The sequence below is a fragment of the Eschrichtius robustus genome, chromosome X (genome assembly GCF_028021215.1).
Source record: "Eschrichtius robustus isolate mEscRob2 chromosome X, mEscRob2.pri, whole genome shotgun sequence".
In the NCBI taxonomy this organism is placed as follows: domain Eukaryota; kingdom Metazoa; phylum Chordata; class Mammalia; order Artiodactyla; family Eschrichtiidae; genus Eschrichtius; species Eschrichtius robustus.
The window spans coordinates 132,141,519-132,150,331 of record NC_090845.1 but is presented as its reverse complement, the minus strand read 5'-3'; the positions used below and the strand labels follow the sequence as shown (position 1 = coordinate 132,150,331).

Genomic DNA, 8,813 nt, shown 5'->3' with positions numbered 1-8,813 from the left:
AATCCAAGTGATAATTTTAAAATAAACCCAAATTAATTAAAGAAAACAGCCATGTAATGACAAGAAAGTTGAGTCTGAGACCTTCACGTAAGCATAACTGAATGGGAACAATGTAATATATATACAGTACATACTATGTACAGAGAGCAAGAATTTGTAACATATGTTTTTAAGCAGCTTTACTGAGATATAATTCACATATCATACAATCCACCTATTTAAAGTGTTCAATTCAATGGTTTTTAGTATATTCACAGAGTTGTGCAACAAACACCACAGTCAATTTTCGAGCTTTTTCTTTTTCTTTTTTTTTTTGGCCACGCCCAGTGGCTTGCGGGATCTTAGCTCCCTGACCAGGGATTGAACCCGGGACCTCGGCAGTAAAAGTGCCGAGTCCTAACCGCTGGGCCACCAAGGAATTCCTTGATTTTAGAGCATTTTCATCACCTTAAAAAAGAAACCCTGTACCCTTCAGCTATCACTGTCTTTTACCTGCAGCCCATCCCCCCACCCAACCCTAAGCACCTACTACTCCACTTTCTGTCCCTATAGATTTCCAGTTCTGGACTTTCCTATGAATGGAATCATACAATATGTATGTGGTCTTCTGTGTCTGGCTTCTTTCCCTTAGCATGAAATTTTCAACGTTCATTCATGTAGTAGCACGTATTAGTACTTCATTCCTTTTGATGGCTGAATAACATTCCATTGTATGGAGAGACCATAGTTTCTTTATCCAGTCAAATGTTCATGGGTATTTGGGTTGTTTCTACCCTTTGGCTATTATGAATTGTGCTGCTGTGAATATCAGTATACAGGTTTCACTTGATCTAAATTTGGGGCAGGGGAATAAGCACCATTGCTGACAGCCCCTCCTAGCTAGGCCTGCTTGATTGAAGCCAGCCAGGAGATTGATTATTCCATGGTGTCTGGAGCTGTACACATTTCTTCATCTGTTGTCAGCCAGTCTTGAAGGTCCATTGAGCCCACTGGCCAGTCTTGGATATCCAGGCCCTAGAGATGGCTGCTTCCTATCCCAGTATTGTAGCTAGCAGGAAGAAGAGAAACACAGCAGATACTGAATGGGAGGAACAGTCAGCTTTGCCTCAAAGCAGCAAGACATTGCTAAGACTGTTTAGAAGGTATCGTGGGTTGAATCATATCCCCCCAAAAGATAGGTTGGTGTCCTAATCCCTGGTGCCTGTCAATGTGACCTTATTTGGAAATGGGATCTTTGCAGATGTTATCAAATCAAGATGAGTTCATACTGGATTAGGGTGGGCCCTAAAGCCAGTGACTGGTGTCCTTGTAAGAAGGCCATATGAAGGGACTTCCTTGATGGTCCAGTGGTTAAGACTCAGCCCTTGCAAGGCAGGGGGCCTGGGTTCGATCCCTGGTTGGGGAACTAAGATTGCACATGTGGCGTGCTGTGGCATGGCCAAAAAATAAAAAATAAAGAAGGCCAGATGAAGACAGAAACAGAGATTGGAGTGATGCAACTACAAGCCAAGGAACACCAAGGATTGATGGCAGGCACCAGAACCTAAGAGAGGGGCCTGCAACAGACCCTTACCTAGAGGTTTTAGAGGGAACGTGGCCCTTGGTGAATGAATAAACAAAGTTCAGACTGTAACCCAAGCATAGTTGAGGGCACAGAGTAGAAACTCATAAAAACCTGATGGTTACTAGACAAGCCAAGAGATACTTAGGAAAAAGCCACTGGATCAGGAGTTCATTTCTCTACCCTGCAGAGTAGATTTGTTAAGACAATGAAAGGATAATACTCTTTTTGACCATATTCTGCCCTGACAGGCGGGGCAGATGGCAGAGCTGGGTAGGACGGGCTCTACCCACAACCCCAGGCTAAGGGAGCAGGATTCTGTATACTGGGAGGCTGGTCTGCTAGGACTGAAGAGTATGGTCCTTTACCATGCCTCCCATTATTCCATGGAATATTCCAGCAAGTTCCAGAGCAGCCAGGGCATTGTACATAAAGGAACACAGGCAGACCAGTGTAGACTGTCTATGGCAAGGAGCAAATGGATACTGAATGCCCTACTCCTGAGCCCAAACTTCTGTGACCACAGCACCTTCTCGAAGCATATCACATCATGGGAGTTGTATTCATTTCCTTCAGCTGCTGTAACAAATTACCACCACCTCAGCGGCTTCAAACAACATACATTTATTCTCTTACATTTCCATAAGTCAGAAGTCCAGAATCAGTTTCACTGGGCCAAAACCAATGTGTCGGCTGGGCCACCCTCCCTCAGGAGGTTTTCAGGGAGAATCTGTTTGCTTGCCTCTTCCGGCATCTAGAGCTGCACCTTCAAAGCCAGCATCTTGCTTCAGTGGTGACATTGCCTCTGTGGGCAATGTCCCCCTGCCTCTCTTACGAGGACACTTGCGATTATGTTTAGAGCCCAGCTGGATAATCCAGGATAATCTCCCCATCCCAGGGCCCTTAATTAAATCACAGTCTGCAAAGTTTCTTTTGCCATATAAGGTAATGTTCACAGGTTCTCAGAGTTAGGATTCAGATATTTTTGTGGGCCATTATTCAGCCTCCCACAGAAATGGAGGTGAAAACGTCTGCCTGTGGGTTTAGAATCTACATTGACCAACCCAAAACTTCTCCCCTAAGTAGCAACGATAGAGACTCCAGGATCCCTCAGGAGGCTCCCTTTCTGCTGGTCTGAGTTACAATGACACCAGTTGTAACTCCCGTGTGGAGAGCGAGCAACCACCTGGAGGGCCTGCGTTGACTATAGATCTGCTCCACCCCTGGGGCCAGCAGTGACCACCAGTCCCAGGCCTTGTGGATCCCCGAACGGTGAGTCAGCCCCACGTCCCCTGATTATTGTTTGTAAGCTGGTGCTTCTCGTCAAAAGGCCACCTGCTTTTCTTGTCGATGCATCATTGCGCTTTCCAGCCTTCATATATGTAACTGAGCCGTTACAGACACAGCAGGGCAGGGCACATCTATTCCCCCGAGGAAAGTCCTACTCTCAACACCTAAACTTGTGCAAGGGCATAATGGCATGCCAGCCTGCCAACCGGTCTCTCTGATGAACACCCTGACCCCTCACCGCCCCAGCGTAAACTTGCTCACTCCCATGTCTCCCCACATCACACCTGAGAAGTCCTTCAGTGGCTCCCCATTGCTGACTGTGAGACCAAAATCGACGTCCCCACTTGGCTTCAAGGCATTCCATGATCAAGCCCTGCAAATGGGTCAGCCCCGTGTCTACCAACACCTCCCTTTACTACCTGCAGCCTTTACACCTGCCTCCCTGGACTACTTTTGTCTCCCATCAGGACTCAATGTTTTTTACTGAGATAAAATTCACATAAGATAAAATTTACCAGTTTAGAACTTTTGACACACGCTACAACATGGACGTACTCATCCACGACATGGATGAACCTTGAAAACATTATGCTCAGTGAAAGAAGCCAGACACAAAAGGAAAAATAGTCTGTGATTTCATTTCTATGAGGGACCTAAAACAGTGAAACCCATAGAGACAGAAAGGAGGATGGAGATGACCAAGGGCTGGAGGGAGGAGGTCATAGGGAGTTATTATTTGATGGGTATGGAGTTTCAATTTGGGATGACAAAGAAGTTCTGGAGGTGACTAGTGGTGAAGGTTGAATACCAGTGTAAACGTAATTAACACCATTGAATCCATACACTTAAAATGGCTACATTTTATGTTATGTGTATTTTGCCACAATAAAGCAAAATTTTAAAGACAAAATTTACCACTTTAGCCATTTTAGAGTGTACTATATCACTGGCTTTCAGTACATTTGCAGAGTTGTGAAATCACCATCATAATCAATTTTAGAACATTTTCATCACTCCAAAAAGAAATCCCACCCTTATTATGCAGTCCTTGTTCATCCCTCCCCTTCCCTCTACTTTTTGTCTCTATGGGTTTGCCCATTTTGGACACTTCATAGAAACAGTTTCATGCAACATGTGACCTTCTGTGATTGGCTTATTTCTCTTGGCATAATGTTTTCAAGGTTCATCCATGTTGCAGCATGTATCAGTACTTCATTCTTTTTTATGGCTGAATAATATTCCGTTCTCTGGATAGACCACATTTCGTTTGTCTATTCATCAATTGATAGACATTTGATTTGTTTCCACTTTGGCTATTATGAATAACGCTGCTGTGAACACCCGTGTACACGTCTTTGTGTGGACAGATGTTTTCATTCCTCTTGCATAGATACCTAGGAATGGAATTTCTGGGTCAGATGGTAACTCCAGGTTTATCAAGATGCACCTTGCAGTAGAATCCAGTGCCTCAACTCTGGATTTCTATGCTGATGGAGGATACAGACAGCCTAGAAAACAGAAAAACAAAGGTAATTGCAAGAATTTCCTTTTTTAGCTCCTACTTCCCTTTCTCTCCCCTTGGCAACCTGCTACTGGGGCTGTTATTGTGTTACAAAATTGACTAGTTTGCATCTTAGCTCCCCTCTTGAGCCATGAAATGACCCCCAAATCAGATTTCAGGTGTGGGGGAGGACAGGGGAGGGGCATCAACTGGTCAATCTGGAATTGACTTTGGCTATTATCTTTTTAAATCATTGCTTTAGACTAGAAAACCTTTACCTGCAGACCTCCTAGACCATAATCTAAGATCAACCTGTGAAAGGGCTGCCCCACAGACTCCCTATGTGGTGAGAATGTGTCCACATTGAATGCAGGAATAACTCTTTTGTTATTGACTGTTCCTCAACCTAAATCCATTCAAGTGAATCTCCTTGAAGACATACTACCTACAGGTCAGGGTAGTTCAACATCAGCTGAACTCTTTCCAAGTACAACCTGTGACAATTTCTTCATGTTTACAAAATTTACCCTTTGAAACAGGCCTTGAGCTTGTGCGTTGAAAGTGGGGAGTGGGATTTAACGAATGGCTAGCAAGCTAAATGGTTTGGCTTGGTTCATTCTGTTCAGTGCCCATGAATAGCACTTGATTCATGGAGCGCAAGTAGACGCCGCACATGGGCTCATCGTGGGGCACAGCAGAATTAGACTCCGCACACTTTCCACACTTCTCTCTCTCTCTGAGCAGATGGGCAAGCCAAACCCAAAATAGGCACAAATCCTCTGATAAAGGGTAGTATCGTTTGCACTTCCAAACTGTCCACAAGAAACGGCACTAAGAGAAACAGCATGACTTGTAAATTACAAGTGTTAACTTACTAACATTTAAATCAACGATGATCACCCCTTCAAACGCTGGGCCCCATTCGAGAGAGTCGAGTTGTTCCTCTGTCGGGTCAGTAGCTGGTCTCTTCTGTGGTTTATTTACAAGTGAAAACCCTGCTGCTGGTTAGAAACGATTCTGCTTGAGCTAAACTTGGCAGAAGAAGCTGGTACAAACGAAAGGCCTTAGAGCTGGGAGATCGGGGAGGCAGGTGTGGCCCCCAGGGTGCTGCTGAGCCGCCAAAGCCGCAGCGCAGGAAGCCATGCCACCCACAACTCCACATGAAGGCAGGAGGCCTGGTTTACATTGCCGATGCCTCACCGTGTGACCGTGGACAAGTCGCTTCCCCTCTCTAGGCCTCCGTCTCTTCATCTGTAAATGAGGAGCTGCTGAACTAGGCGACACTGAAGGAAGGCACCTTCTTCACTATTGGGCTGTGTTCGGAAAGCATCCCATGTACCTTTCAACACCAATCTGAACGAAGAACTTTGTAAGAGACATGGATCACATTTAAACGCCAGGATTTCATTTTCAAGAGACGAAGGGGCGCATTGAGAAATGCACTTTAGAGTGGAGTCCTCCGGAAAGGATGGACCGGGCTAGCAGCTAGACACTGGCCTTGATCTAGATAGGATCCCAGGAATTATTTCCGTACATATGCTCTCCCCTTCACCCACTCATCCTGTATCTAAAGACAAGATGACAAGTAAAAGCTCCTGGCAGAAGCTCTATCCCAGCCTTGCTCCCTCAGCTTGGGCTCACAGGGCAAGAGCAGAAAGGCGGCGGGGGGATGGAGGGCAGGAAAAGCAGCTTACATTCAGCTTGGCCACAGGCGGCACGTGGCAGAGTCTCAAAGGTGTGTCTCAAATTCGGGCTTAGACTAAACAAAGGACCTGCCAAACCCTCTGTTTGCTTTGCTCTAGCGGTTCTGGAAACCAGCCCTTCACTTTTGTCCTGGCCCAAACCTGGTGGGGGAGGGGAGTGATTCACAGGGTCTCCAGGTTAGAAGAGGCATCCAAGGGGGACCAGAGAACCAGACCTAAGCATCCCCAGGAGGCCAGCCGGCTCTTCCATCTTGAGGTTGTTCTGCCTCTTAGAAGGTTCCAGAATCCATCGTCCCATAGCTTGTCCCCTTTATCCTTGTTTCCAAAAGTAGAGGACACACGGAACAGATCAAATCCTTCATGACTCCTCCCAGGATTCTCCGTCATCACTCTTCTCCCTTTCATCCCTTAAAGTCATCTTTTTCTCTTGCTTAAACACTCCCCAAGATGATTGCTCGGATGAGCATCCTGAGTTCCCTTTGACATCCTGATCACTGGTTCCTGAGGTAAATCCAGCTTGTTAACATCTCTCAGCGAGGTTACTGGGAGCCAGAACAGGGCAGGCGGCCAGGCACTGTGACCGTCAGACTGTCACCTGCCTCCCTCTAGACCAGAATGTGGCCCGTCAAGAGGATATATGGAAAAAAGATGTCAAACTATTTCTGTGGTGATTCAGGGAGCATCTATAACCCAGATGTATCTCTTACTGTGTCTCCTTCCCTTCCCATCTGATTAGCCAAAATAATAATAGTTAAAACAAGATGAAACAAAAAGCTACTACTGTTGGGAGCATATGCTGTGCCAGGCACTGTTCTGTGCACTTTGCATGCGTGTGAATGTGTTTCCTCTCTATTTCATATATCCTGACACTGACGTCCAAAAAGGCAAGGTGACTTGCCCCAGGTCACACAGTATGTGCTAGTAAGTGGCAGAACCACAGCTGGAAGCCAGAGTTGGCTGGCTGCAGAGTCCACGCTTTCTACCTTTACCTCTCCGGCTGAATGCTATCCTCTATACACTGAGTGACCCCGTGCCTTTCATCTCCCACTAGCAGCAAGCTGTGCCAGGCCCCAATATCGGCTTCAGGACCCCCTTTCCTTATGCCTCTGGTCCATGATGCAAGGTCCAGCACATACAGAGGCCGAGGCCCAGCCCTTGACATCAGGAAAGCCGAAGGCCAGTAATGCTCACCCTGGCTCTCTCCTGGCCCTCCAGAGCATGTCCCCTGGGATGACCAGCACCCCTGCTGGCTTGGCTTGGTCTACTGGCTCAAATTTCAAGGCTGAGGATGGATGGAGGGCAGCAGAAGCATATCTCTTTGTAAACAGGATCTGGGGGCTTATTCTGCCAGAACCCTCTGGGACAAGCAACTTTTAAGGGTTGGGAACCCCTTGAATCCCTCTTCTGGAGTGCAAAGGAGGAACTAATTCTTCCTTTTCTGACCATGAACCCCTAGTAGCACGTATTTGTCTACCTGAGAGGCAGTCAAGTGCAGGAGTTTGAAAGCCAGGCTGCCTGGGTTCACATCCTGGTGCTGCCCCTTATGGGCTGAGTGACACTGGGCAAGCTACTTTACTGTGCCTCAGTTTCTTCAGCAGTAAAATGGATATAAACATGGTACCTACCTGTCTTAGTCAGCTTGAGCTGCTATAACAAAATACCAAAGACTTTGTGGCTTAAACAACACATATTTATTTCTCACAGTTCTGGAGGCAGGAAAGTCCAAGATCAAGGTTCTGGCAATGTTCACTTTCTGGTGAGAGCTCTCTTCCTGGTTTGCAGACGGCTGGCTTATGGCTGTGCCCTCACATGGAAGAGAGAGAGAGAGCTGCAGTGTTTCTTCTCAAAAGGGCACTAATCCCATCATGGGGCTCCACCCTCATACCTCCTTTAAATCTAATTACCCCAAAAGGGTCCCAAGTCGTAACACCATGACATTGGGGATTAGGGCTTCAACATATGAAGTTAGCAGTGATTCATTCAGTCTATAACACTATCTCATAGGATTTTCTTTTTTTTAAAGAATTTATTTATTTATTTATTGGCTGCCTGGGGTCTTCATTGCGGTGCGCAGGCCTCTTATTGTGGTAGCTTCTCTTGTTGTGGAGCACGGGCTCTAGGTGCACGGGCTTCAGTAATTGTGGCACGCGGGCTCTAGAGCGCAGGCTCAGTAGTTATGGCGCATGGGCTTAGCTGCTCCACGGCATGTGGGATCTTCCCGGACCAGGGCTCAAACCCCTGTCCCCTGCATTGGCAGGTGGATTCTTAACCACTGCACCACCAGCGAAGCCCCTATCTCATAGGATTTTGATGAGAATTAGGGACTTAATGCCTGGAAAATACTTGCTCAGTGTTGGGCATGGAGTAACTGTTCAATATACACTTGCCAGGTGGTTTCTTTATTTTTTTTAACAGCTTTATTGACATATAATGCACACACTGTATAATTTCCTCCTTTAAAGTGTACAGTTCAGTGGTTTTTAGTATATGCACAAAGTTGTGCAACCATCAGCACTATCTAATTCCACAACATTTTCATCACACCCAAAGGAAACCCTGCCCCTCAGTGCCGTCACCTCCCACCTCCAACCCACCCCCAGCCTCTGACAACCGCTCATCTTTTTGTCTCTATCGATTTGCCTATTCCGGACATTTCATACATATGGAATCATATAATATGTGGTCTTTTTGGTCTGGCTTTTTTCACTTAGCATAATATTTTGAAGGCTCATCCATGTTGTAGCATGTACCCATACTT

The 8,813-nt window shown here is 46.3% G+C and overlaps 2 non-coding genes across 2 annotated transcripts; one reads left to right on the top strand and one right to left on the bottom strand.

Moving 5' to 3' along the window:
- Positions 1–345: 345 nt before the first annotated feature.
- On the bottom strand, positions 346–418 carry TRNAK-UUU (transfer RNA lysine (anticodon UUU)). Its single transcript has one exon. It is a non-coding gene; the product is annotated as a tRNA-Lys (tRNA).
- Positions 419–1,332: 914 nt separating this feature from the next.
- TRNAA-UGC (transfer RNA alanine (anticodon UGC)) lies at positions 1,333–1,405 on the top strand. The gene has a single exon. It is a non-coding gene; the product is annotated as a tRNA-Ala (tRNA).
- Positions 1,406–8,813: the final 7,408 nt, after the last annotated feature.